At 41.3% G+C, this 26,511-nt stretch overlaps 1 protein-coding gene across 1 annotated transcript in view; it reads right to left on the bottom strand.

Annotated features, from left to right (window-relative positions):
• peli1b (pellino E3 ubiquitin protein ligase 1b) overlaps nucleotides 1–17,890 on the bottom strand; it is a 35,048-nt gene extending 17,158 nt beyond the window's left edge. Inside the window, exon 1 of the mRNA XM_029449879.1 lies at nucleotides 17,516–17,890. The gene's annotated coding sequence lies outside the window, so the exon portion shown is untranslated. The remainder of the gene's footprint in view (nucleotides 1–17,515) is intronic.
• Between the last annotated feature and the right edge of the window lie 8,621 nt (nucleotides 17,891–26,511).

Genomic DNA, 26,511 nt, shown 5'->3' with positions numbered 1-26,511 from the left:
CAAAACATATATTTATATATACACTTTTATATATAAATAAATGCAGGTCTGTACAGCGGGTCAAATACATGGTGCTGGTAGATTGATTCGTAACATAAATGCCGTATTTCTTCTGTTTACCTCACGGCTAAAGTAAAAATGATTGTCACTGTGATACATTTCCAGAGTTGTGAGATCCCATCCCATGATAGTATTTTAAGCCTTCAAGCTGGTGGATCTGTTACACAGGATAGACTTCCTGGAGGAAGTATCATCGTTGCAACCACTTTAACTCAGTACTCGTTACTACTGCTGGTCAGTGAGCTTGTATGTGGAGGGTTGGGACCTCTAGGACATCATGAACCCCCCTCGCACTACACCTTCCAAGTGAAGCTCCTCACTGACATGTAAACAGAAGCAGGAGACACAGGTCACATGTTTGCGGTGACAAGGTCTACAGTAAAAGTGTGAGGGGTATTTAAAAAAGGAAAGGAAACAAGGAAAACTAAACTATTCCTTTAAGCCCTACACAGCCTAAATTTAGAGCCACTACGTACAAATGCAAAATACACCCCACACACACATTTTATTGCAAAGATGCAAATAAAAAGGCCTTCATCAGAGCACCAGGGACACAACTAAGGTCAGGAGTACATGTGGCTTATTCTTCTTGCTGAGTGAGGTGGTGACTAAATGCTGACTTCAGAGAATGACTCAAAAACACACAGCTTTCTAAATACACAGAAAATTACAACGAGGAGAGCAAAGGAAGAAAGCATGTGTGAGAAAAGAAGGCTTGAGAAATGAGGAAGGACTTCCTGTTGCAACAAGTTAAGGACATCATGGGTTTAACTTCAACCTCATGACCTTTCTTGTATGTCTTTGTGTCTCTTCCACTCACTTGACAAATAAAAAAAAGCTGAATATAAATATGCTACGCTATCTTTTAAAACAAGAGCAGAAGAGAAACAATAACGTCATCACTTCACATCCAGGCAGTCCTCATCGTGCGAGACAGAATATTTATCCTACAATTCCCAGAGTGCCTTTCTGCTAAGAGAATGTAAAGCCACACATTAATAAAGCATAGGAAGTAAAGTGTTTTGATGATGAGCGGCTTTAATCCTAAACGCTCTCACTGAAGAGCTGATACAGTCCCATTACACCGAGTGGGACAAGTTCATACAGAAGCCTTCCAAGTAAATATATCAGAAACAATGTCAGACAAAGCATTATTCAGTCGGAGAGACGCCTGTGTTCAGCAAGCCTTTCAAAACTTAACCAGATGTCTTGTGACCGGCCTGTTTTAAAGTGGTTTTGCCCAGCTGCTAACTGAAAACCCACCTGCTAACCTACCTACATCCTTACAATCTTACAAACTGATTCCCTGCCTCACACTTGAAGAATGAACACTTTGAGTTTTAAATCACATCCCGATATCTCACTCCCTAAGTGTTAATTGTGTTAACAATAGATCTATATTCAGTGAATCATACCACAAGAGGTATAAACAGCTTCATCACGCACAGGCAGGGAGAAAAGAGGGTGGAGGGAATCACACAAGGCTTCAACACATTTAAGTTTAACACTTATTGTAATTCATCCAGCAACTTCTTATCAACAGAGTTCAGCAGGTGGTACGACTGGTTGTGAATCTTTTTACATTTTTCTGATGTCAGGGTGGAGGAGGGATGTTTTATTCTGGATGGAGGCAATAAAAGCAAAATGGAGGACCAGGAAGAGTGTGAAGGAAGAAGGGAGAGGTGGAGACGGGTGTGTTTGAACTGCAAAACTAGATGTAAGCCTCAGCCCCACCTGCTCCCCTGACAGAAGAGGTTAATCACACATACTCACGCACACATGCAGCATTGTCAGTGCATACTAAAACACCATGCTCTCAACTGTGTGCATGTGAAATCCTCTTTGTACTCTCACATGTGCAGACTCAGCAGTGTCGAGGGAGCTGTTGGCTGACTTGCCTGGAATTGATTTTTTACCTATGGAACCAGACACTGAAGAGCATAAGAAAAATAGGTCTGAGTGAGTGTGGTGGGTCCAGAGTGCTGAATTATCGTCCTGTCACAACTCTACTGTTATCAAGAACTCAACAAACACAGCAGCAGCCTCTCCAGAACACTGTGTGGCTCAAGGACGTCAACTCACTCAGACCAGGCTCCCTGGAAAAAATGTTCATACGAGGACATTACTCTGTACCACATCGTATATGTAAAGCAGCCAGAAGTATGGTGAACAGTAGACTTTAACATCACTGACTGGGATTTCCATTGAACTAATGAGGAATGATGTGGGTTTTATATTCATAGCACCACTTATCTACATTTTTAATTAACAATACCGAGCGGTAGAGTCGGAGCAGGAACAATTTTGAGTGACAGATTTTTTATTTCAACCTTTGATTTCTCTACTTAATTGACGTATGCTGAGAAACAACCCATTTCTATTGTTATAATCAGGCTTTCATTATTTCTAATTATTGATCATTAAACTGTCTGAAAACATTAGCTTGAAATTGGCATGAGTTATATGTATGGGCCTGTATATCCTTTTTTAAGTGTTTGTATGTGCGTCTGAATAAGCTCCTCGGTGTCTGCAACTCTGCATGACACAGAGCTCGGTGTGGCTGCACGCCAACTGCTGCTTAGCTTACCGAGACACACAGTCCTACAACAACAGATCTAGAGCTCTGACTTTGCAGGCCGAGGTCAAGGATTGTAACAGCGTGCTGCTGACAGCACGAACAGCAACCTCACACTTACAAAAGCCCTCGTAAAACTTAACTGCAAGGAGGCACGGATGACACCTGCCATTCACACTGGCTACCAACGGAGCACAACACATGACAAACAAATGTACATGCACACAGGCAGGAGCAAACACACATAATATGTCTTCATGTTAACACGGAAGCAGAGCAACAGCTGCACCTTTTCCTTTTGAATCCATCGCCAGCCGCAGTGCAAAATGTCAAACTGTCCTATTTAGCATATATGTCATGCCAAGGAAAAGATCTTGTATGAAATCGACCAGGTCCCACCCAACGGTAACAGAGTTCTCTGCAGGGTTAGAGTCCTGCACAATGCATTGAGCTAAGAGGTGTAATGCTTGATTCTATGGTAAGTCAAAAGGTGACACACTTTCAGGATCACAAAGCATGGCTCTATAGAAACAAACAACTAAATCAGAGGCAGTGTTTCCCAGATGGCAGGAACCAGAAATGGCTCATAGACAAAGAGGAACTCAAAAGACGGAACTTGTGTTAAGTAATCTCTTAAGTCTACTGCATGGACAATGTAAAAGGTAGGTCCTGCTTCATAACCAGCCAAAAACCACTGATGACCAATAATAAGTCTTTGAGGCATCATCTATTGACACTTCCCATACCTGCAACCACCTGCAGCCCCATAACAAGTCACTAATATGTGCAAATCACATATGATACTTAAGCATAAAGATTTCCAAGTTTTTGCACCTGCAATTATTTCAACTCAGTAGCCTTAGTGCAATTAAAATCATCAATTTATGACACAGGAATTGCTTCTATGACAAACATTTGAATTGCTCATAACATAAACATAAATAAATAAAAGTAAACTCCTTTATAAGGTAAGTGCAAAAAGAAGTATTTCTCAATTATTCTTTTTTTTTATGTCACAAAACAGTGAAAATAGGCACCAAGTCAGGGAAGAGAAGAAAACCAAGACCTCCTACACAGTGTGACATCTTCATTACTGGAAAGTGGTAATGATATCCTCCTTGTAAAGTGGGTCATCGGATCAATAAATAATAACAGATGCCTGGCATAGACTCTGAGAGGAGGAATATCTATTTAATATGAAGCACATCTGCTGCTACATGAAAAGACAACAAACTGGACTTCATATAACATTATATATGTTAATGCTTAAATAGTTAGGGTTACAATTTCATTTGATTTCATTGAATAATATCAGTTCCTTTGTCTGTACACTGGTGCCAGGACAAAACATCTTGCTTGGGTTTTGTCATATTTGTTTTCCTGCAAATTGACCAGCTGTCTCCAGAATGTGTTTTTGTTGTTTTGTTATGAAGCTCCAAGAGCGACTGATATTCTGCCTGCTGGGCTACAACTAGGTATCAATACAATGTAGGCTGAAAGTATACGACAGTTGTTGTGTTAGTGTGGGTAGGCGTGTGTAAAAGTGAGAAACCTAAGTGAGGAAAAATACGTCTCATCTTCTTACTTGTGGCTGCTGTGATCTTTGTCAAAGCCTTTAATGAAGGAGGTCATCAGATACCTAATCGTTCCAGTATTACTGGCTCTCACCACATTCTCTGAGGCTTTTATGCATTTATCACCTCATGTTCGCTGTGAGAACCCTATCTTTTCCATGCTGAGCAGCAGAAACACTTATTCTTCAAAAAAAGTACAGAAACTATTTAAAAAAAACAGAGAGTCTCTCGTCTTTCCCTCCTCTTCAGTGTTTTCATCTTTGCATCTATTGATACAGCAGGATGCAACCTATGAACTAATGTAGAACAGAAGTTTTCCATTGCGAGTAAACGTCTATAAATCTGCTTAGTAATTATAGAAAAATGACTCCTGCTTGAGATATATCACATTTCTTTAAGTTTTCTTCAGTCATCCAGTGAAAGTTGTCTGTACATCCATGGGGACATTGCAAACATGAACTGCAAATAGCTAATTCAGCATATGTTTAATGGTACGACAGTATGGTGTCGGGAGATAAAAGATTCAGGTGAGAATGAGGTGCATGGCCCTTTAAAAAGTAAACATCTGCTTTACTGGTGTGTGCTCGGGCAAAATACACCATCGGATACAATTCTTTTTCATTTTAGTGCTGAAACGATAACTCAATTAATCGATTAGCAGAACTACAGATATGTTAACTTCAATAATCAATAATGAGACATTTCTGATATGTAAACAGGAACCTGAATTCCCGTCGAATCCAGCAAGAAACCACCGACTAAAGAAAAGTACACGGTTGGGTTGAAGGTAAAGAGGTTAAATATGAACTACAGAGTAAACAAGACATGGTGTGAGCGAGCACGCTCAGCTGATCTACCTCAAAAGCTTTCTTTGTCAGATTTGCACTCCAGGAGGAACTCCAACCTACTTAACCCATGTCCTGTTTGGAAAGCAGTCTAAGTATTTCAGCTCAGTGGAAGAGAAAAGACATGCCCGTGTGCTTAAACTCATGGCCTCGAGGAAAGGAGGTGCCTGCTGCTCTTGTCAAACCCTAAACCGCACATTTACGCTACAGCAATATTCAATGCACTGAAATACAAATGGTTATATTCAATTTGAACTATATTGATAATAATGCATTTGATGAAGACATAAGTCTCTATAGATTTATTCATTACTCAGTCAATCTTCAAAACAAAGTACAAAAACATCTATAAAACACATCCCTGTGCGGGAGGCTGTGTGTGTACATCAGTCCCGATTTCATATGCAAGTCAAGTGAAATGCATTTGTGTGTGCATATGTGAGCATGTGTGTGGGCGCGAGCTCGTTTCCAGACACCCTGGGTCCGGTCTCCAGTGTGTAGAGTTGCATGGTCGGGTCAGTGGAGAGGGATTGGGTTTGCACACTGTGAAGATTAGACGCTCCATGACTCTGAAACTGATCTGTGGGGTGGAGGGGGGAGCTGGCAAACCTGGCGCCAGATTCTCCTCTATCTTCAATCCGATCTCTTATCCTTGGTCAAACTTGTCCGATCGATGGACATAAACATGAAAAGAATGATGGAGGCACGGGAAGCAAATGTTCTGTATTTTCTTTTACTAAATATATTGAAGTGTGTAAGTATAAAGAGGTTCCACCAGCTTACAACTGTGGTATTGACACGTTGCTTGATTATTACATTGGTGATACGACCTCTACATCATTTTTAAAACATCGCACTGTGCAGTACGTAGCAAAGGTGTGTGCGCCTACATGGTGCACTCTAAGACTAAAGTGTACCTACATTAAAAATTAGCCGAGCAATCTAATAAATAATATATATGTTTGACATCAGCTCTGCATTAAGTTAACTATAGCTGTGAAGAAGCATGGTGCCTCTGCAAAATGTTGCTGATGATTGGAAACTACATTTTACATTTATCACCACAGCAATAGATTTAAAGTCCCAGAGCACTGTTGGTGACCTGCCAATCTAAATAGCAACACACACACACACAAAGTTAGGTGGCAGTGTGTAGTGTCACTGAATGTAAAGAAATGTATGCGTTTGATGGATGTGTGATGCGATGCTCTTCGTCTCTGAAGCTGACGACGGTTCTTCCTGAGGCAACGATCAGATTTGAATTTCCATTCACACACAAACTCCAATGTACCGTCTCAAAATAAACCCACATTGAATGTGTACTGGCACACATAAAGCATTTCCATCCAGAGGAACTATAAAACCAACAGGGAAAATCACTGCTGATGCAACGTCATAGAAATTTAATGTAGCGCGAATTAAATCTGCTGAAGCTCAGCTGGGTGTACACGGACAGATAAGACGGCATTATCAATACAAACCGGTGTGAACTCCTCACATGAGTTACTGAGCGGTAGCTTGGACAATAGAAATATAATAATTATAAATATAAAGTGTTAAAGTGTTTCATGTGTGTGAGTATGCATGGTTTAAATACTTCATTTTGATATCTTACTGATCGCTCTGAAGCTAAACAGGAAGCAGGAAGACGGGAACATTGTTGTCTAGCCATAGACTTGCAGCCTGGAGTCGGTCTGCTCCAAAGTGATTTAGAGTCAGCGTGGCGATACACACATCAAGTCCCAATTCCCTCCCAGGCAGGGGCACACTTCTCATGTTCAATGGTCCCTGGAGGTGTTCTCCAGTGTGTGTGGTCCAATATTTACACCAAGATGGATGGAAACATACTGTATGCCAGAATCACATGAGTGCCATGACACATCGCTTGAGAGGAAGGAAGACAACAGATGGACATCCAGGTTAGATGGAGGCACAAAAGGTGGTGCTTCAGTATCACCTCCAGATTTAACTCCTTACAGGAAAGGCAAACTCCTTTGTTTGGACAACATGAAGAAAGAACGTGCATTGCAGTTGTGGTCAGGTCTACATAACCTGCTGAACCCGTATAATCAAACTTAATAAATGTAATCTTAAGTAAAATCCTCAATTAATCATTTGGTTGAATAGCAATACATCCATCAAAGGTTCCCAGAGCCCATGGTGAGTGTTTAGTCTAATAAGCAGTTTTAACTCCACATATATTCAGTTTTCTATTACAGAAAAGTAATTAAAAGTAGAAAATACCAGTGAATCTTTTCTTAAATAATTACTTACACGAGTGATTCGGAGCTGCAACAATTAGTCAATTAAACGATTAGTCTTCAGACAGAACATTAAATCAGCAACTACTTTGATAATTGATTAATCATTTCAGTCATTTGTTTAAACTAAAGTGCCAAAATGTGACAAAAAAAAGCACCTCAAGCATTTTCTACAGAAAGAAAAGCTTCTGGGGAATTAATCCATGAAGAATGATTTGAAGCTAGTAAGTCTGCTCATCATATTTCACTCCCTGCTGCACCTCATGGCCACTTGACCACTAGGATGATTTGATTTCCACTAAATATATACGTTTCTTCGTCACTGGGTCTGATTTAGTTAAAGTTGAGCAGCGCTGTAATTTGCTCTGGATGAGAGAGTTTGCCAAATGTGAATAAACAGTAGACTGACTGTGTGACGAACAACCTGCTTACTCAGGATGCTGCACACATGGCGAATAAAAAAACAAGTAGCTTCAGCCCATCTGTCTTTTTTGTTATCACCCTTTTTACAGAAAAGTATTACAAGACATGCGTACTCTGTGGTATCGGTGGTATCGGAGCTCTCTGGAGCAACCATTAGCCTACAAGAGAGCGTATAAACTGGTACTCGAAGCAGACCACTTCCCCATGTGCTGTTAGAAACACACTCTACACAGACACTGGTGGCCAATATTAAGCCAAGCTGAACTACTTTTAAAAGGATCTTCCATAGCTGTGACTGTGGCGGAAAAAAAGGAGCAGTCGGTAACAAGACAGATTAGAATAATCCACTTGGGCTCGATGCCAAACACTTGACCTGTGGAAGCGTTGCCACAACAATACTCACACTCATCAGCTATAAACAGCAAGGTATGAAATATGTGGAGCAGGTCAGGAAAAGGACTTGAACATTAGAAACAAGGTGAGGAATGTAAACCAGAGCTGTGCTGTTGAAAGCAGATGTGAACATAATGAAGATGGCATCAAAAGCCTCAAGCTGAACAAAACCAACAGATGAGGACACACGCTGAAATGTCCTGTAAACGTTTTCTCGGCTGCTGAGAAGCCAACACACGTCACACCTCTCTGATCAATTACAACCGTGAACATCACACTTCAACACACCGATCACCTTAAGAAGAATACACACTTTTGACTTCAAAAGGATGCTAAGTGCACCGGCAGGACCAGATCTTTCCTAGTGGACGACAAGCACCATCCACACCTTAAAAAAAAAAAAATCAGACTGGAGTCGGACCCTTCGGCGCCAAATTCCTGCTGTGAATGAAATTAACTCATCAAAACAAACTGCCGGTTGCTCGGGAGTCTCCGAGGCTGGCATCTCCAAAGAATGCAGGATGCAGGACCAGTTCCCCCAAAACAGAGTCCTCACTTTGAGCCAGAGGTGCTGGACTTGTGTCCCGGGTCAACCTGTTAGAATACAGGACAGGTACTTATTTCACTGTCAAGATAGGTGAATCTGACTCACAACACTGTGTCAGGTCATCCTAAAGGTTCCTTATTTCCACTGTTCGCTTCACTGTCTAATAAAAGCATCTTAGGAATAGTATTAAAAACAGCGGTGGTGGTTCCTGTTTTTCTTTTCTTTCTGTGAATAACTTTTGAAACATGTGTGTGACGACTATTTAAGCTAAGGCAAGAACCAGGACCATGTTATCATTTAGGTGTGTTAAACACTGTAGGCCTATACTGTGCCCTGTGTTTTATTCTTCAGCCTTTTACCCCATCTTTCCTCCCTACCTTATTGCTGCTAACCACACTGTTTAACCAGTATCAACCAGTGTCAATATTCGTTGCAGTTGGTTTCATAGCTACAAGCATACAAGCGACTATAATGACGGAGGCCTACTAATCTCAAAAAGACTGCGCAGCAAACATATGTGAATAAACGTGTGGACACATCATGGCATGGTGAACTGATAAATAAGGTAAGTAAGTGTTTCTGTCATTACAGTCTGATCCTTCATGTGTGTTCAAATACAACTGGAAAACTTACTGCAACAGTTTATTCCTGTGCTGTTTGTTCATTTGGAAAATAACAGTGGCTTTTTTGCTGTTATTTTGTTTCCAGGGCAGGTCTGCTGTCTGTGCTTTGTCAGAGCAGCAGCATACTGGTTTTTCCTGTAAGTGGCACTGGGAGGAGGCTTACTGATGGCAGACGGTGTAGGGGAAGAAATAGCAAGGCCAGCGTTCGAATTACAGTCTCATCAATGATTCAGTGCGAAGAACACAGAACGGCATGTGCACACACACAACAAACAGCCCTGTTGGTGGACGACGTGCAACAAGACACAAACCCCTGCGGTGTCAAACACAAACATCAACAGAGATGCAGACATACATATGTGAATGCCTCACTCGCATTCAAAAACTGAATGCATGCAGTCATGTACACAAGGACACATACGCAAACAATGTAGTGCTTTTACAGCCAAGCACCATCTCCTCATTGTACAAAAGCATACAATGTGACCTTCCTAGAAGCCCGGTACAGCAGAACAGTGTAAGTGTGTGTGTGTGTGTGTGTGTGTGTGTGTGTGTGTGTGAGCTCACAAGGAGGAAGCATATGCAATTAGTGCAGTACGGAAAAAATACTCCCTGTTTTAATTGCTGTTATTCACTTGAATACATATTTATGGAATGTGCAAACATGTTATGTTTGTAGTGATGTACAATTTAAATGTTTATAACAAGGTGTGACTAAGGTCAACAGTCCTTCTTTAGGCATACAATACAGCCACATAATGGCTGTTCTATACACCCCTAAGGAGGGATGGATAAAACAATGAGCTTGAACACTGAGGCAGCGATGCTTTGTGTCTTCACAGCAGATCTCTCTGAACTGCTCTGCTTTCTGTCACTTCAGCCTTTGGCCATTTTATGTCTGTTTGACAAATTAATGTCAGCACATGTGTGGCTGCACGTTAAAAGAAACCCCACATTGTTTGCTTTGTGGTTGCTTTATGGTTATGCTACTCTTAACATGGGTGAAATGCTGTGACGCTGCTTGTATGTAACCTGCAGCAACACTGGTTAATAGGGTTTTTTTTATAGTAAAGGACATCCGGTTCACAGCTACACAGGTGACTGTAAACATGGGATTAGGATGCTTTACAGCTATCGTGATTTTAGTTCCCATAATAATCAAGACTGAAATATTTCGTCTGAATCGTAACATAGATGCATATAGTCAGGATGGAGGTATGAAATGCCAAGAGTGGCATCAAATGATTTGTTCCCACCCCACATACTATAAACTAAAAGCTACTGTATTATTACAGTACTGAAAACATCAGGGGGAAAGGCTTTCTACAGCTGCATGCTTGAGGCTGATTCATGTTTCCGTTCACCGTCCGTTCCTGTTTGGGTCCTTGCTGTGTTGGTGGAGGTTGCATGCCTCTGGGGATTGAAAAGGGAGCAGTCTATGTAGGTCTAATTGAGCTGCACCTGGCCATAGTTTGCAAGCATTAGCCTCTTGTCTAGCTGAATGAGACAAGCTATGTGCTGCTAGCATTGAGTCTTCAGTTAGGGGTTAGCTTTGGTTTCGGCATTGCTTCCACTTCACACTTCTGGCTCTATCTCCTAGACTTTTTAAAATAAAACAGACTTGAGATTTCTGGAAATGAATGGGACTGTCTAAACAACAGTTTCACATGTTACGTAATCAATGACATTTCAGAATTACCAATTCTCCTTGTGTTTCACATCCCGGCAACCCTCAGACTTTAATTATTTAATGGATTTTCAGCAACTACTGCCCAGTCTTTTACTGCATTTGCAGAAACATCAGAGCTCCCCGGGGAAGCCTCAACAAGTTACACACCCAGTTTGTGTGTGTGAAGATGTGCACACAAGCTTAGTTAAGACAGGGAGTTTGGAAAGTAAAGCAGGAAATGTCAATCATGCATGATTAGAGGGGAATTGATAATTACAGGTCTGTATGTACACATGGATATGTGTCTGTAAGTGTGTGTGTGTGTGTGTGGAAAGGAAAAGGTGCCAAATTATACGAGTAGTTTCGGGTGCAGGCGCCTGTTTGAACTACACAGCAAGGAAACCATACATGGTATCTTGAGAATCATACAAACACACACTTTCTTACTTTCACATTTAATGTATAACCTCAACAGGGCTTTCAGTTCCTGCTTGGAACAGTGGTGGATTCTGCTGATATAAAAGGGAAATTAAAGTCAAACAGACAGGTTTAAGTCTTGGCAGAGGGACAAAAAGGCACCCGAAACAGAAAAGGTAAAAAGTTAAGATAGCAGTTTCAGGTGCCAAACAGCAAACATTCAAAGTAAGAAAGGAACAGCATCAATCACTTGATAACTTTGGTCTATATCTGCGACGTGTCGGCACTCCACCAGCCACTCTTAACACATTATTGTCAAGAGGTCCTGCTCTACTATAAATCTAGTTAGGTGGTAAAACAGGAAGTATCTTTTGGGGTCCTGTTTTGGTGGTAAGGCTGATGCGTAATTCACTCCTCTCCTTTCCTTTCCTCCGCTCTGTCTCTGACTTTAGGTGTGTGTGGGAGCGATACAGTGGTGAATGTGCAAGGCAAGAAAAAAACAAAAAACTTCAATTTATGGGGGGGGTGGGGTTCTGTTGGGGGAATATATATGTATATTTTTTTTAGCGGTGCGCAATCTACCCACACTACACTCGCGATCGACCTTTTGGGCACCTCTGGTCTAGATCATCAGGTTTAGGACAAATCTCCAATCACAACTGCTTTTAGGACAGACTGATTAATCTAGCATGCATAGAAAATGGGTGATTGGGTGCTTCACTAAGCCTTTGAGGAGAAACTCTGCCTTTGATCACCAAATTCTTATCAGTTAATCCTTGAGTCCAAGTGGACGCTGGTGCCAAATTTGAAGAAATTCCCTTGAGGCTGTTTTAAAATATCACGTTCGGGAGAATGGGATGGAAGGACAAAGGGACAACCCAAAAAACATAATGCGGCCTCGGCTGTCACCGGCACATTAAAATAACTGCTAATATTTGAAAGTATTATTTTGGTTTCTCCTTCTTTTACTCTTTCCCAGTGGAGCTTAAAAGCTACACATATATGGCGACATTATTCCATTTGTTTCATCTCACAATGTTTATTACAAAACGTTAAATAAAGTATTGCGACGTTATTATTAGCTCTTCTTGTGTCAGTACATCTTTGACATTAACAGACTTTTTTCCCCAGAAGTCCACTGACAAATAAGGTTTCTATTCATGAATTCAGCTGGTTTACCGTTAAAGTAATAAAGTCAAAGCCAAATAGGGACTGTGAACTCCCCAACAGCTTGTTTTTAAAAAAGGTGAACAGCCTCACTTGTTTCAGTTCCCCGCCCCCTCCCTTACTTTTCTGACTCAGGTATTGGCAGCATTTGTGTTACTTTCAGCGACTGAGAAGCCAAAGGAAGCAAAGAGACAAATACAAACTGGGTAAGGGTGAGAGATAAGAAATGTATTCTTAATTTTTATGGAACTAAATGGGTAACCATACTCACCCACCCCCGTGCATAAATATACTACTTAAATAGCTCCTTAAATAAATAATGAATAGTCTCCTTAGAATAGAAAGATTAAGACAGATGGTGTGATGAAGACGGAAGAAAGAGAAAGGGCTACACGGTACAATCTGCATTCAGCCGTGCAGGTGCATTTTCTACAACCATGTGGCTTGTACTGTTCTCTCATTATGCATTCCTTACGCTACATATTATTACTCTGAGGAGACCAGATTTAAATACTTTAAAGGTTTACATCATTCATATTAAAATGTGGATGTGTAGTGACCTAAAGGAAGCATTTTATTATTACTAGAAAATAACAGGAGGGAACTGGTGTTTGTTCTTCTTACTGATGAATTCATTTACACTGCAGTGTTAGTTCATGAAATCTGCTTCACTGTGAGTAAAAGATGTAATGATGTTGCTTCAACTAAGATCTAAGACCTGTCTCTTTACCATCTGTAATATATTAAGATTAAGTAATATGATCGAGAAGCAAATGGGACTCTATGGAGGTGCCATAATGGTACTAAAAAGGAATTGCTATGGGAAGGTTCTCAAGCTCTTTCCTCGCCATACAGATTAGCTAATCTAACCTAATTAGTCTTTTTAGGTAACAGGCAAACACACACTGCCAAAGTTTTCCAGGTTTTGAATTTATGTTTCACACAAGTCAAGATGTTGTTGCTGTATTAAGTTCTGTTCATACAGTCAGAACGCAAGGTACATTTTAGGCAGCATGATTGCATGTAATGTCAATGCAAAGACACCAGAGGACACGGAGAGCCCTGACTTTGAGTGAGCTGTGAGTTGGTCTCCCAGCTAGTTAAAAATGTTATAACTTCAGCAACAAATACTCACTTTTCCCAAAGCTTTAAGTTTCCAATTCATTAACATATGGAGACAAAGGAAGAACAAAAAGAGACTGGAGGAAGATAACAGAAAGAACTGGAGCTACTGATGAGATTAACTAAGACTCTGAGCACAGCGGCACATTACACACACTGCACACACACATACTGTACACACACATACTGTACACACACATACTGTACACAGCCAGTGCGTACCTTGCTAGCCATCGCAAAGAATTGTGAAGTTGGTTGTTTGGGGCGAATAAATACATAACCCCCGTCATGGGGTCAAAATTCAGGCAGGTAAAGAAAGGCACGCTCCACCTGAACACACCTGAATATGCACTTGAATGCCCCCCCAACACAGGAACACCTAAATTGCTTGAGGTGTGAATGACTTGTTAGCAGAGGAATGGAAAAACTGATTGATAACGCTTTTGACAGGAGAGTATAAGATAATTGTACCAAGCAAAGGCTGCCTCAAGCAACACTATGGAAAAAGGCTGGTGGTGTAATGCCCCCCTCTTCTTTCCTTCCCTACCTTGCAGAAACAAGGCCATAAAAACGTGCCCACTGTCTGACCCACTTTCCATGACAGACGTAATCTCCCTTCACAAACTTCAGCCTGTTTACCAGCCCAGCAAAGAGTAAGCCGGACCAGGAGGAGAATGTCAAGCTCTTCACACACAGCAGGGGGGGGAAAGCTGCCGTTCAGCTGTGCCGAAGATTACACCCGCGGATCCCCGCTGAGCGTCCCTCCCTGCTAAAACTATACAACCGTGCAAGCAAAAGGATAAATGCAAACAATTATAAAAACAAAAGTCTCCTCTCATGAGAAATGTGCTGTTCCCATCATTAAAGGTTAAAGGGTGCAAACAACACACAAGTGTTGGCATGTTGATGATTTATTGGTTTGACTCTGAAACATGCTCACTCAACAGCAAGGTGTTAACCACCAAATGCTGACACGCTTGTTAGAGCTTTCATGTATTTCCATTTAGTCAATATACAATAGAAGTAGGTTTCCACCCAGTTCACACGTAGCTCAGGGTACAAAGCACAGCAGAGACCATATCAAGGGTAAAATGTTTCCTTTAACTATTAATTATTTCTCAAACCGTAGTCATTTGTTGCCTGCAATTAATTCCCACCTTCAAATTACTAGAAGGCTATTATTCAATATGTATATTAGGGGCATTAAAGGGTGGGATGAGGTGGCGAGGGGGTGTGATGTGGTGTGCTGTCACTGACTTTTGATCTTACAAATAGGATTTTGAAGAATGGAAGAATTATGTTTCACAATAAAATCCTGTATTGCAATTTGCAACCATTGCAGCATATCTTATATTTAGGATTTTCGTCTGTCCTGAAAATAGATATAAATGCAATAATAATGCGACTTTTATTTTACTTTTACTTTATTTATTAGACTTTTAGGAGGCACTTTTGTTATTCTGTTACAGTATATAGAGTTTCATGGTCCTACTGGATCACAAAACCTGCGGAGCATGTACAAGACCACACAAAGCTTTTAACTTAAATCAAAAACATTTAAAACATAATTGATAGTTTCGGGGTTATGAGTTTTTTTGTTTCTGGACAGCAGTGATAGAGCATCCTGCTCGGGACGAGACTGGGAGGCCTCTCTGTGTCCCCACAGACCGGGTTACTAAGGATACGAGCAGCACTGAGCCTCCATTAAGACATCAGAGCTCTCTCTGTGCTCCCGTCTGACACCGTCAGCTCCGGTTTCCAACCCTGAAACTGAGACTCTAAACCGTGTTGGAGAACTCACGCGCACACGTGCACACACACACACACACACACACACACACACACACACACACACACACACACACACACACACAGGCCTGCAGGCAACACACCCAAATGCAAATGTGTACGTGCAACACGGCAAACACTGTCCCAAGCACTTCACACTAGAAGTTATCACCATTTATAGAACTGTGAGAATGCAGACTTGAAATAGTCTGCACAAAAATAAAAAAAGATTATTCAGCCTTCTTTAAAGCAGGGCGGCACTTTTTTAGCAAGTATCTGTGTTTTAACTTGGCTCTTGTATAGCTCACTGTTACAGGTATAATAAGGACCCTAAAAATTCAGTGTCGCCTGCTACACCAGTTGTGTTTGCAGGAAGTTGATGGAGTTGCAAGATACTGTACTGTATCTGTAGCTATATATTTTGAATATTTTAATAACTTCCTTCATCCACACTGTGTGGATCACTTTTATTCTGTATAACTTTCAGAATATACACCAAATAGAAAAGAACAACAACCAAACAAACAGGTCAAATCACTGCAATTCTAGTTTCTGTTTGTTTGGTTCTTCTATTTCCTGAATAATTTAATCATTTATTATTTAAAAAATGTAAATTATTAAGTGAAATTAAATCGCCTCTATGTCTAACACTGTGTCATTATACTGTACACACTACAAAAGAAAAGAAAAAGGTGTTGCATTGTCTTTGTCTCAATCTCAACAAGCTGCATTTCTTATGTAGAAGTTGTAGGACTGTAGGACTACCACCACTGGCAGCATGTTTCCTGATTAATCATCGCATTGAAAAGCAGACAATGGAAATAAGGGCTGGTGGAGCAGATGGATTTAATGCATGTCTGTCTTTACTGTGACATTTCCAAAACAGTGAAGGGAAGTCAGCGAGATCCCTATCCGCAACAACACTTATCACATCATCGCTTACCAGTATAGAGTGAAAGAGACAGAGAGAGAGAGAGAGAGAGAGAGAGAGAGAGAGAGAGAGAGAGAGAGAGAGAGAGACAGAGAGAGACAGAGAGAGACAGAGAGAGAGACAGAGAGAGACAGAGAGAGAGAGAGAGACAGAGAGAGACAGAGAGAGACAGAGAGAGACAGAGAGAGAGAGAGACAGAGAGAGAGAGAGAGAGAGAGACAGAGAGAGACAGAGAGAGACAGAGAGAGACAGAGAGAGAGAGAGACAGAGAGAAAGAGAGAGAGAGAGAGAGACAGAGAGAAAGAGAGAGAGAGAGAGAGACAGAGAGAGAGACAGAGGGCGAGAGAGAGAGACAGAGAGAAAGAGAGAGAGAGAGAGAGAGAGAGACAGAGAGAGAGACAGAGAGACAGAGAGAGAGAGACAGAGAGAGAGACAGAGAGAGAAACAGAGAGAGAGAGAGAGAAACAGAGATAGAGAGACAAAGAGAGAGAGAGAAACAGAGAGAGAGAGAGAGAGAGAGAGAGAGAGAGAGAGAGAGAGAGAGAGAGAGAGAGAGAGAGAGACACAGAGGCAGAATGAGAGGGGAGATAAAGAAAGAAGGGAGGGGGGGAAGTCATTAACAGGCAATCAAGCTTTAGTAATGGCAAGAGTCCGTGCATTTGCCTAATTCCTTATCAGGCAATGTTCCCTTTCTCACTTAAATCCCCCCCCCCCTCTCCCGGTGACAGGTCAGCATGCAGACTGGGAGTGATGTAAACTAATACCTGCATCTCTCTCACACACACACACACACACACACACACACACACTCACTGTCAACTGGAAGATTTATCTTTATAGAGCTTCTGATTTTCTCTGAGATATAAAAGAGAAAACAGGTGCACTATGTGCCGGACACTTGACAAAGATCAGCACTGCAGTGCTCTCAGTAAAAGCCCTGTGATGATGTACCTCGCGCGCGTGGACGTTACTACATTAGGTAAAGTGGCGTTAATAAACCAGCCGTTGGCAGGACAAAGCAGGTGACGGTTACTAACGAGGAACACTGAATTACCCTCCTAACGTTCGTGTTTCAGTTGTTGTAATTACTAAGAGAAGTCAGGTGTGAACATGTACTCACTGCGATGTAAATGATGAAGTCCTTTTGTTGTCTTTGGTGCTGCTAGCTTCTCCAGCTGCTGCCTGGCTTTCCCCCAACTTGCTGAGGCTAGCAAGCTAGCTAACGCTCCACCGGCTTAAAAAAAAAGAGGAGATTTCGTCTTAATTTCTCCCCACTACGCTGGTTTTCCCCCAAAAAATAAAAGTAAAACCGTTAAAAATTGAAGCCGATGAGGACTTGTGTTATTTGTTCTCCTCTTCCTGGAGTTATGAGTTGTAAATGCTCACCGTAAGACAAAAATATCCACGGTGCTATATTTTAAATGACAGGCTCTCCGCGGTGTGCTGTCCTTTGTTGTGAGCATCTCAACGTAAACACGGAGCTGAGCTGCTCTGTCTGTTCTCTGGCTCTGAGCGTACGCTGTAGGAGGGGACACCGTCACCGCACTGGATTCTGGGACGTGTAGTTTCACTAGCTGCTGGCACATGGATCAAATACAAGTGCACAGGTATGCAGATTGGTGCTTATGGAAAAGTTGGAATAACATGGTTTAAAAATACTCAATTGCAAGTGAAACTCTTGCTTCTAAATTCTACTTATGTTGGCTATAAATACATAAATAAAAGTAAGCTAAATGCAATTGTGGCAGGTAACTAAGCTACTGACTGAAGCACATGCAGGCCTACCAGTGGTGGAAGAAGAGTTATTTTACGTAAAAGTAGAATTAACATACTGTAAAAATACCTAATTAAAAGTGAGAGTGCATTTATTTTAAAGTAAAAGTACTGTCAGCAAAATGCAGGGGTGGCAGTACTACTACTACTGTGAGTATTGTGATCGTCCTGCATTCAAAGTTTTACTGGAGAAGTGCAAAATGTACCTACTCTTAAGTATCAAAAATGCTTTTATTCAAGTAAAGTGTAAGTAGCTCAAAATTGTACTTCAGTACAGTATTCTACTTGAATTAGTTATTTTACACCACTTCTGCTGCAGAATTCAATTCATCAGTTCACCGCAAATTGTCTGTCATATCCTTGTAGTTTTTTCAAAATAAAAGTAGTCGTACTTCAATATAACAACAAAATATGCTTGAGTAAAAGTAATAATATTCACTTTCAGAGATGGCCTATATAATCCGGCAGTTGTACATATTACACTTCACTGCAGATTAATTTATACTCTATTAATCATCTTATTATACATTCTGGATAGAGTCTAGTATTGCAATTTGTTAAGTAACTAGTCACCACAGCTGTAAGAGAAATCTAGATGACCAATATCTCCATTAGAGTAAAAATATAGACTCAAATCATGAGGTCACACAAAACATTACTAGTCTCAAGGCCACAGAACTTGAGTATATACTTTGTTGCAGTCCACCGCTGGGTGAAATCAATGTTCACATCTGTCAACCGCAAAGTGTTTTGTTTCGACACCCAGCAGACGGCTACATGAACTCACCTTGAACACCAGCAAGAAGTGTCTGCTTCATCGCCTACACACGTTGAACTTTGATGTGAGTCTGTGAGTTTCAGGCTCCACAGACACGCGTGACTCTCTCCCCCTCACATGCTCTTTCATGCTCACTTTCATTCCAAACACCTGACATACCATGAGTGCTTGTATTTTCAGCCTGGGTGGACCCAACTGGAATGAAACAGCTTGTAGAGTTGCTTCTGTCTGTGCTGCTGCCAACTCATCTTTATATGTATCTCAGGAACGCTGCATGCCTTCTTCCTGCTGTAAATATACGGGTCTGTGGGTGCTAGTGTATTTCTTTGCTGGATAGTATTCAATATTCAATGTGATACAGCGACTCCAGTGGATCAGGATTAAACTGCACATTTAACTAATCCAAATAATGCAGTGTCAACAGTTAAAACCATAAGGAAGAAAATCTATGATAGTCTTCTGGAATACTTTTGCTATTTTTTGTTATAAATAATAAAACTAGAACGTTATTCGAGACTGCATATCAACACAACCCAGTCTTCTAAATGTGTTATTTTAGTTAAAGAAATGATTTGGAATTGTTTAAGCTGCATCAAGATATGGATGTGCATAAAAAACACAAAGTGAAAGACAATTATGGGATCGATGTGACAAAGTCCTTGTGTTAACATTTTTGTCAAAATATCCTCAATGTAAGGAAATCCTTAAAAATGTCCTTCATGCACACCTGGATCCAGATCCACGCCAAGAACTAATCACATGTTCTTACCCGTGGCACTCATGTTCCACCACATATCACTGAAATCTATCTGCTAGTTCTTGATTTAGCTTTGCAATCGTAGAAACACAAAGAAAACTGACCACAAACCACTGAAGCTTCACTCTGTTAAAGTCCAACAATCTTATTCTCAGTTTGCACGTGTCTGTTGCTCCGGTCGAGCACCGTGCAAGTAGAATAAATTATTTAAACCCGTATTTCTCCAAGAAATACTGCCCTGTGAGGTGTCTGGTGGCCTGGGGGGTAACAGTATATACACTGTACCTTCTTGGCTTCATTATAGTCGGGGAACTTTGTTGCATGTCCCATGTTTCCTGTCCACCGCTCACACTGTCAGAGTTTTAAGATGTATCCCCCATAAAGGATTAATGTATTGTGTAACTTGGCCCGTACACGGTGACTAAGAACAGTTACAGCAGACAACATATGAACCCCCACAACAGTAGTAACAGCAACACATGCAAATAAACCAAGATGACATTTGACTGGCTCAGAAACACACACAAAAATAAAATAAAATACAGTATTATTTTAATAACTAATAAATAAAATGCTGGCCATAAACTGTAGAAACAAACCTTTGTGTACAAGCACAACCCATATCTCAGATAACAAGCACGTATCAAATGTCAGGACGAGGTTTCACAGCTGTGGGCTCAGACCTTTTGAAATCATTCGTGTAAAATGACCTTTCTCCTCCATAGAATTGAGAAGTGGATCCTCCCAGATGTGAAGCAAACAACATCATTACAATACAGCTCCAGCTGTGTGTATATAATCCCTGGAACATCAGTTATACCACATGACCTCCAGTTTGTGAGAGTGTATAGAAAGTACATGTGTGTATGTGTGTGTGTGTGTGTGTGTGTGTGTGTGTGTGTGTGTGTGTGTGTGTGTGTGTGTGTGTGTGTGTGGGAGACAACTCCAATGTGAGAATGAGTGGAATAATCCGGTGAGGCCAAGAACAGATTAAATAAAACTTAACTTCCCTTCATGCCAATCACTCACACTCACACTCACACACATGCATATGCACACAGACACAGACTTATTTTTACACTGCTGAGATGCTGTTAAACACACACTTAATAAATACACTATAAAATACACGCCTGCTGCTCTGCTGAACGCCAGAAGTGAGCGGTGGGCGTTGTGAGTTGAAGCTTTTCCCAACGAGCTGCAGACACTGAAAGAAGACTCTGACTTATGACACATATGGAGCCATGTGTGCCGGTGCATATGCACACACACACACACACACACACACACACACACCTTACGCAATCTTTGAACACATTTTAATCTGTGTTTGAATCCTCCTGTTTACGTCGTTATGGTTACAACACCAACGCCTCTCCTGGACGTTTCCAGGGCTGAAGGCAGCAGACACACCTTCCTTTGATTCCACGGGTGAAGGCGCTGCAGTCCATCCACCTCACTGCTGATGGATGTTTTGACAAGTGCTTCTCTTTCCAAGAGCCAATGTGCTGCACGTCTGTGTGAAGCGTCAGGAAATGATGAAAGATGTAGAAACGCACTGCACACACACACACACACACACACACACACACACACACACACACACACACACACACACACACACACACACACACACAGTGCGTGTGGTCTGATTGCAACACTACTTACAGAACTTGTGTTTCACGTGCAAACCAAGCTATAGGGCATGTTATCTATTGCAGGCTGATTTTGTAATCTAAATTGTATATATATTGTATATATTGAATAAAGTGCCATAAAAGACATAAAATATATATTCTCTAAATAGTCGAACACAATAAAACTGTTGGAGATGACAAGTAAGAATTTGAAACAAGCAAAACATTATTTTAAATGAATTGTGATTTCTGAAACTAGACTGCGAGAGCATTTTACGGACCTGAAGAGGAGTGAAGGCTGCAGACAGCTGGCTGCAATAAAGCTCAATATGATCATTCAAATATTGAAATCAACATTGTAATCACAGATGTAGAAATAGTCTTTTGGTTGCAGTAAAGTTAAAGCTCTGCTGCTGCATTCTGATTGAACTGCAGGTGAAAAGTTTCTTACGCCTGCAGAGGATAAAACATTTCATCTTAGTTTCATCCCAAATATACTGCACCATTACAGATTGTTATAGCTCAGTATTAACACTTATAGTTTAAGCTTTTGGCAATTAATCTAGTGCAAGTTAGCAGGTTCTGTGTTGGACAGGAAGCAGCTCTGCTACTGATTGTTTTTGACAGATTGGACTCTAACCTCAGGTTTATGAGACAGTCTGTTTAGCAACAAAAGAAAAAGCAGAATCTTCAACGTGCAGCTATTTAGAATAAAATGGGGATCAAAACAGCTCATATTCTCACAGCTCAAGTCTTATTTTGGCTCCTCACACACACAGATCTGTTTTTGCACTGAGCACTTAACTTGATACGTTTCCTCAATATGATATAAGTGCCCTAAATCTCAGCAAAAGCATCTGCTCTCGTCCCATGTGACGCCGACAGTGGACAAAGCATGTGCGGTTGCGCCTGCTGAGGGCAGACTGTTCTCAGTTTTATCCTTTGTTGTTGTTGTTGTTGTTGTGCAATGAGACCAAAACATAGCAACAGCTGGGCTGGAGTCAGGGCGGCTGCGAGGAGAAGTCTCCGCTGGTGTGACAGGATTATGTGATAGAAACATGCTGTGCTCATGTGTAGCCAAATATTAAATAACACTACTGTCCCGTGTTTGAGGGGCCGAGCTGAGCGCTGTTGTCATGCTGCCATGGTGACAGTAACCATGCACAGGCTAATGTTTACAGAATGTTTAGCATATCACAAAGCAGGCACATGAGGTGTGTGCGTGCGTGTGTGCGTGTGTGTGTGTGTGTGTGTGTGTGTGTGTGTGTGTGTGCTGGCAAGACTGAGAGACTTTTTAACTGACTGACTTTGTTTCCTGCATTCTGTATTTGATTAACAAACTAAAGCCAGTTGCTCATATTGTGAATGGATGTTCTGTGGCACATTACTTCACTGAGTATTTCAAGTATACACTAACATTTGTGTGTGTGAGGGAGTTTCTGCATTACGTGATTCTGCACATATGTTGAGGTATATACTGTAATATACTGCAGATGTTGTTTTGTATTAAGGAGGACACTCACATGGTAACAGCGTTGCTTAATCGTAACTGCTAATAAAATGTTATAATACATGCACCTGCCTGCACGCTTCATAAGACACACACACACCTGTAGGCTACAACTTATATCTGCCAACTCTGGATTTATGTATACAGGTTGTAAACTGTGAGAAAATAAAGAAGACAAGAGGAAGACAACTGGCAAGATGCTTTTTCCAGCTCAGCTGTTGGTAGTCCAGCTGGCTGCGCAGCTAAGATGAGATAAACTGTGCTTTTGCAAAATGAGACAATAGCAAAGTCTATATCCAGAAAGCAACGCCTTACTATCAGACTTCAGCCGTGTGAATAAATCATCAGCTTGTTGATTTGAAAAAACATACATCTAGACATACATACATCTACATATAGCCTGCTCGATGCGCAGCTCGTGATGCCACTGTAAATATGTCAACAGCTGCTGGATCGGTTGTCATCTGGTGCCAAGAGGATCATCTGGTGCCAAGAGGATGAAGACTTTTCATTTTGAAACCATGAATTTACCTCTAGTGTCACCAGCCGGTCGAAATTTGTACTTTTTTAGTGACATTTCTCCATATCTGGACGAGCACCAAGTTATTTTAGACATTCATGCTTCCCAGGTGATGACTTTTCCTCTTGCGCCCCCATGAAGTTCACATTTGTTTCGAGTGAAATGTCTCAACAACTATCGGATGGATAGCCATGACATTTCAGACGTTCATGTCGTCCTATGATGGGATGCGTCTCCTCTAGCGCCATCAACATCAATACTTTGGTTTGTGAGTAGATTTAATTACCCTGTTTTCTCTAAATCCCTCAGATAATTCAAACAGATGGAAACATGGACACATGAAACTCCCCCCCCCCCAGCAGCTCGGTCTCCTCTGCAGTTCGGTGATGATGACATTTTAGATGTGGCGTCCTGCTGGTCGCCTACAGATCAAACACCATCAGCCGGACCTTTAGGGAGCTGTCTCGGTAATGATGATAGTGATGTAGTGGCAAATTGAAAAAGGTGGGTAAGCTTTAAGAGACTGCAGCACGGTATCTGTAGGCAGCAGATAACACAAACAGCTCTGGAATTGGACAGGCTGGTTAAAATCCTGACACAGTCCCGGAAGGGAAAGTGAACACAAGGCGTTTAACGACACATTGCCCAAATGTAACTGCCAGTAGATCAGTGTACAGTGCATCCCCAGAGAAGCCTTTCATCAACCGTATCATTGCAAATCAACACATGAAATGATATTACAGTATATGATGTACTCATCTATACCGTGCGTCTGTGCTTTTCACATCCTCACTCCCAACTTGTCAGAGACTGCAGCTTGTTCCCTGCGTGGGATCAACACAGTTCATCTTACTGAGGATGTTTGTCTTCTGTTCTTCTCTCTTATTGCGAGTAGAAATGCCATTTGCGTCTGTTAAATCCCCCAAAACAACTTTGTACGTTTAACGTAATTGATCACAGTAAATGTAGAGCGTTCACTCGGTCAGGGTTTGTTGATCGAGGCATGAAATCATCCCCCACATGCTGTAAATCACAACCTTTATTGCCACATACGCAACTGTTTACTGCTCTTCTCGCTTCATGCCCCTGTGTACACTAAGCCGAGACAGCAGTTCATTTGAAGCCAGGTTTAATCTCAAGTTTTCCAGGGCAATACATTATGGAAATAGTTGTAAATATAATCACATGACGCGTTGCAAAGTGATTAGGGGAAACGCAAAGCAGATGTAGACGGCTTTAACTCTAAATGTTACTGGAATTCTCCGTCAATTAAAGTTTTAGCAACATCTGGATCAGTTTCATTAATACGAAGCTCCTATACCGTATTTAATCAATCATCTTGCCTTGATTACAATTTAATGAAGCGTCTTGTACACTGTGTCCACATCAGGTTACACATATTGCGACAGGAACACACTGTGCGAGACTTTGGGTGTCTTTGCGCGTAATTACAGAGTCGCTGGCTGTAATTAGCTCCGGTGTCGTCACTAAGCGCACCAAACACTGTAATTGTCTGTGCAGAGACAACCTCTCACTTCACACTGAACTCAAGCAGCTTCTAATAGCAGCCTGTCTGAAAAGCCTTTCTCTGTTTTCCAGCGGTGACGGTACGAGGTGCACCGTGGCCGTATTTAAAGCGTTAGACTCTGCGTACAGAAGATGATCAACGGTTATCACACACTGCTGTAACTGTAGCCTTGTGCACACACCACATGTCTGCACTGATACTTAAAGATTCAGGATAATATTGTGTATTTACAGGTTAAAGCCGATGATATTTCTGTATCTATATTTAGTTAATGCTGAACAAATTCCATGGAAATTCACAATAAATGAATTTAAGCTCGATATATCTTCAGATGTGCCAGAGCTCCACGATGAATCTGCACTTAGATGATTTCACCTATTTGAAGCTGACATACCTGCAAGATTCTTGCTAAATGAACTGTAATGTAATTTGGACGTACTGTAGACGCCACTGTAGTTAATGTTTTGCGTAATGCTGCCCTAAATACTCCCTGAAATGCCAGATGTGTATTAATCCCCGTCTGAAAATAGTCCCCAACAAATGTACTATTCACTCCTGTTTGAATAATGTGCTCAAGCTACTTTCTTATGTGGAAATAAACCTTTATTGGGGGGGGGGGGGAATGGAACTACAGTATTCCTGACTGTGAGCCTCAGACACAGTATTGAGAGGCGACTAACACGTTGATGGTTTTGATCTTCTCGTGAGATTTTGTGTGTGAGCAGAAAGAAAAACAATGCTGAGATTGAAAGTGAGTTTTTGACCTTGGAAAGAGCAGCTGACAAATGGAATCTCAGTCAGTGGCACAATGAGGTGGTCAGAGGCACCGAGGCTCTTTGCTACTCATAGCAGAATAAAAGTTATTTAGTGCGTTATGTAAAAGTGTGCAAGGAATATCACACAGCCCACACGATGTGTTCAGGGAACATTTGTGTAGGTTTTACCTAAATTAACGGGTTAAATTGGACTAAAAATGTTGAGTTAATGTGTTTGTTTGTACTTTTGTACTTGTACTTGTACTCGATCTATATTTGACCTAAAATCTGACACTTTTAGTCAAATTAGGTTTTGCTGCAGTTAAGACACACCTTCACCACCCTGCACCTGGAGATCTGAGAACTGATTTGTGTTGTAAGTGAATTTGTTTATTTGCACATTTATTAGTGTGTAGTTTGTTAGTGTGTGTGAGGGTCCATGCGTGTGTGTGTGTGTGTGTGTGTGTGTATAGTACATGTCCAACATGGCCAGAGTAAATAACTAGGAAGGCAAATCTTCTCAAAAACCCTTCACTGCACACTCACTCAGTTTGTGAACACACACACACACACACACACACACACACACACACACCACAGGAAACATGAGCATATACAGACTCACTCACACAAACACACACACACACACACACACACACACACCACAGGAAACATGAGCATACACAGACTCACTCACACAAACACACACACACACACACACACACACACACCACAGGAAACATGAGCATACACAGACTCACTCACACAAACACACACACACACACACACACACACACACACACACACACACACACACACCCACAGGAAACATGAGCATACACAGACTCACTCACACAC

This window comes from Cottoperca gobio, chromosome 15 (genome assembly GCF_900634415.1).
Source record: "Cottoperca gobio chromosome 15, fCotGob3.1, whole genome shotgun sequence".
Lineage (NCBI taxonomy): Eukaryota > Metazoa > Chordata > Actinopteri > Perciformes > Bovichtidae > Cottoperca > Cottoperca gobio.
Note: the sequence above shows the minus strand (reverse complement) of the source record. Positions and strands in the feature narration are given on the sequence as shown.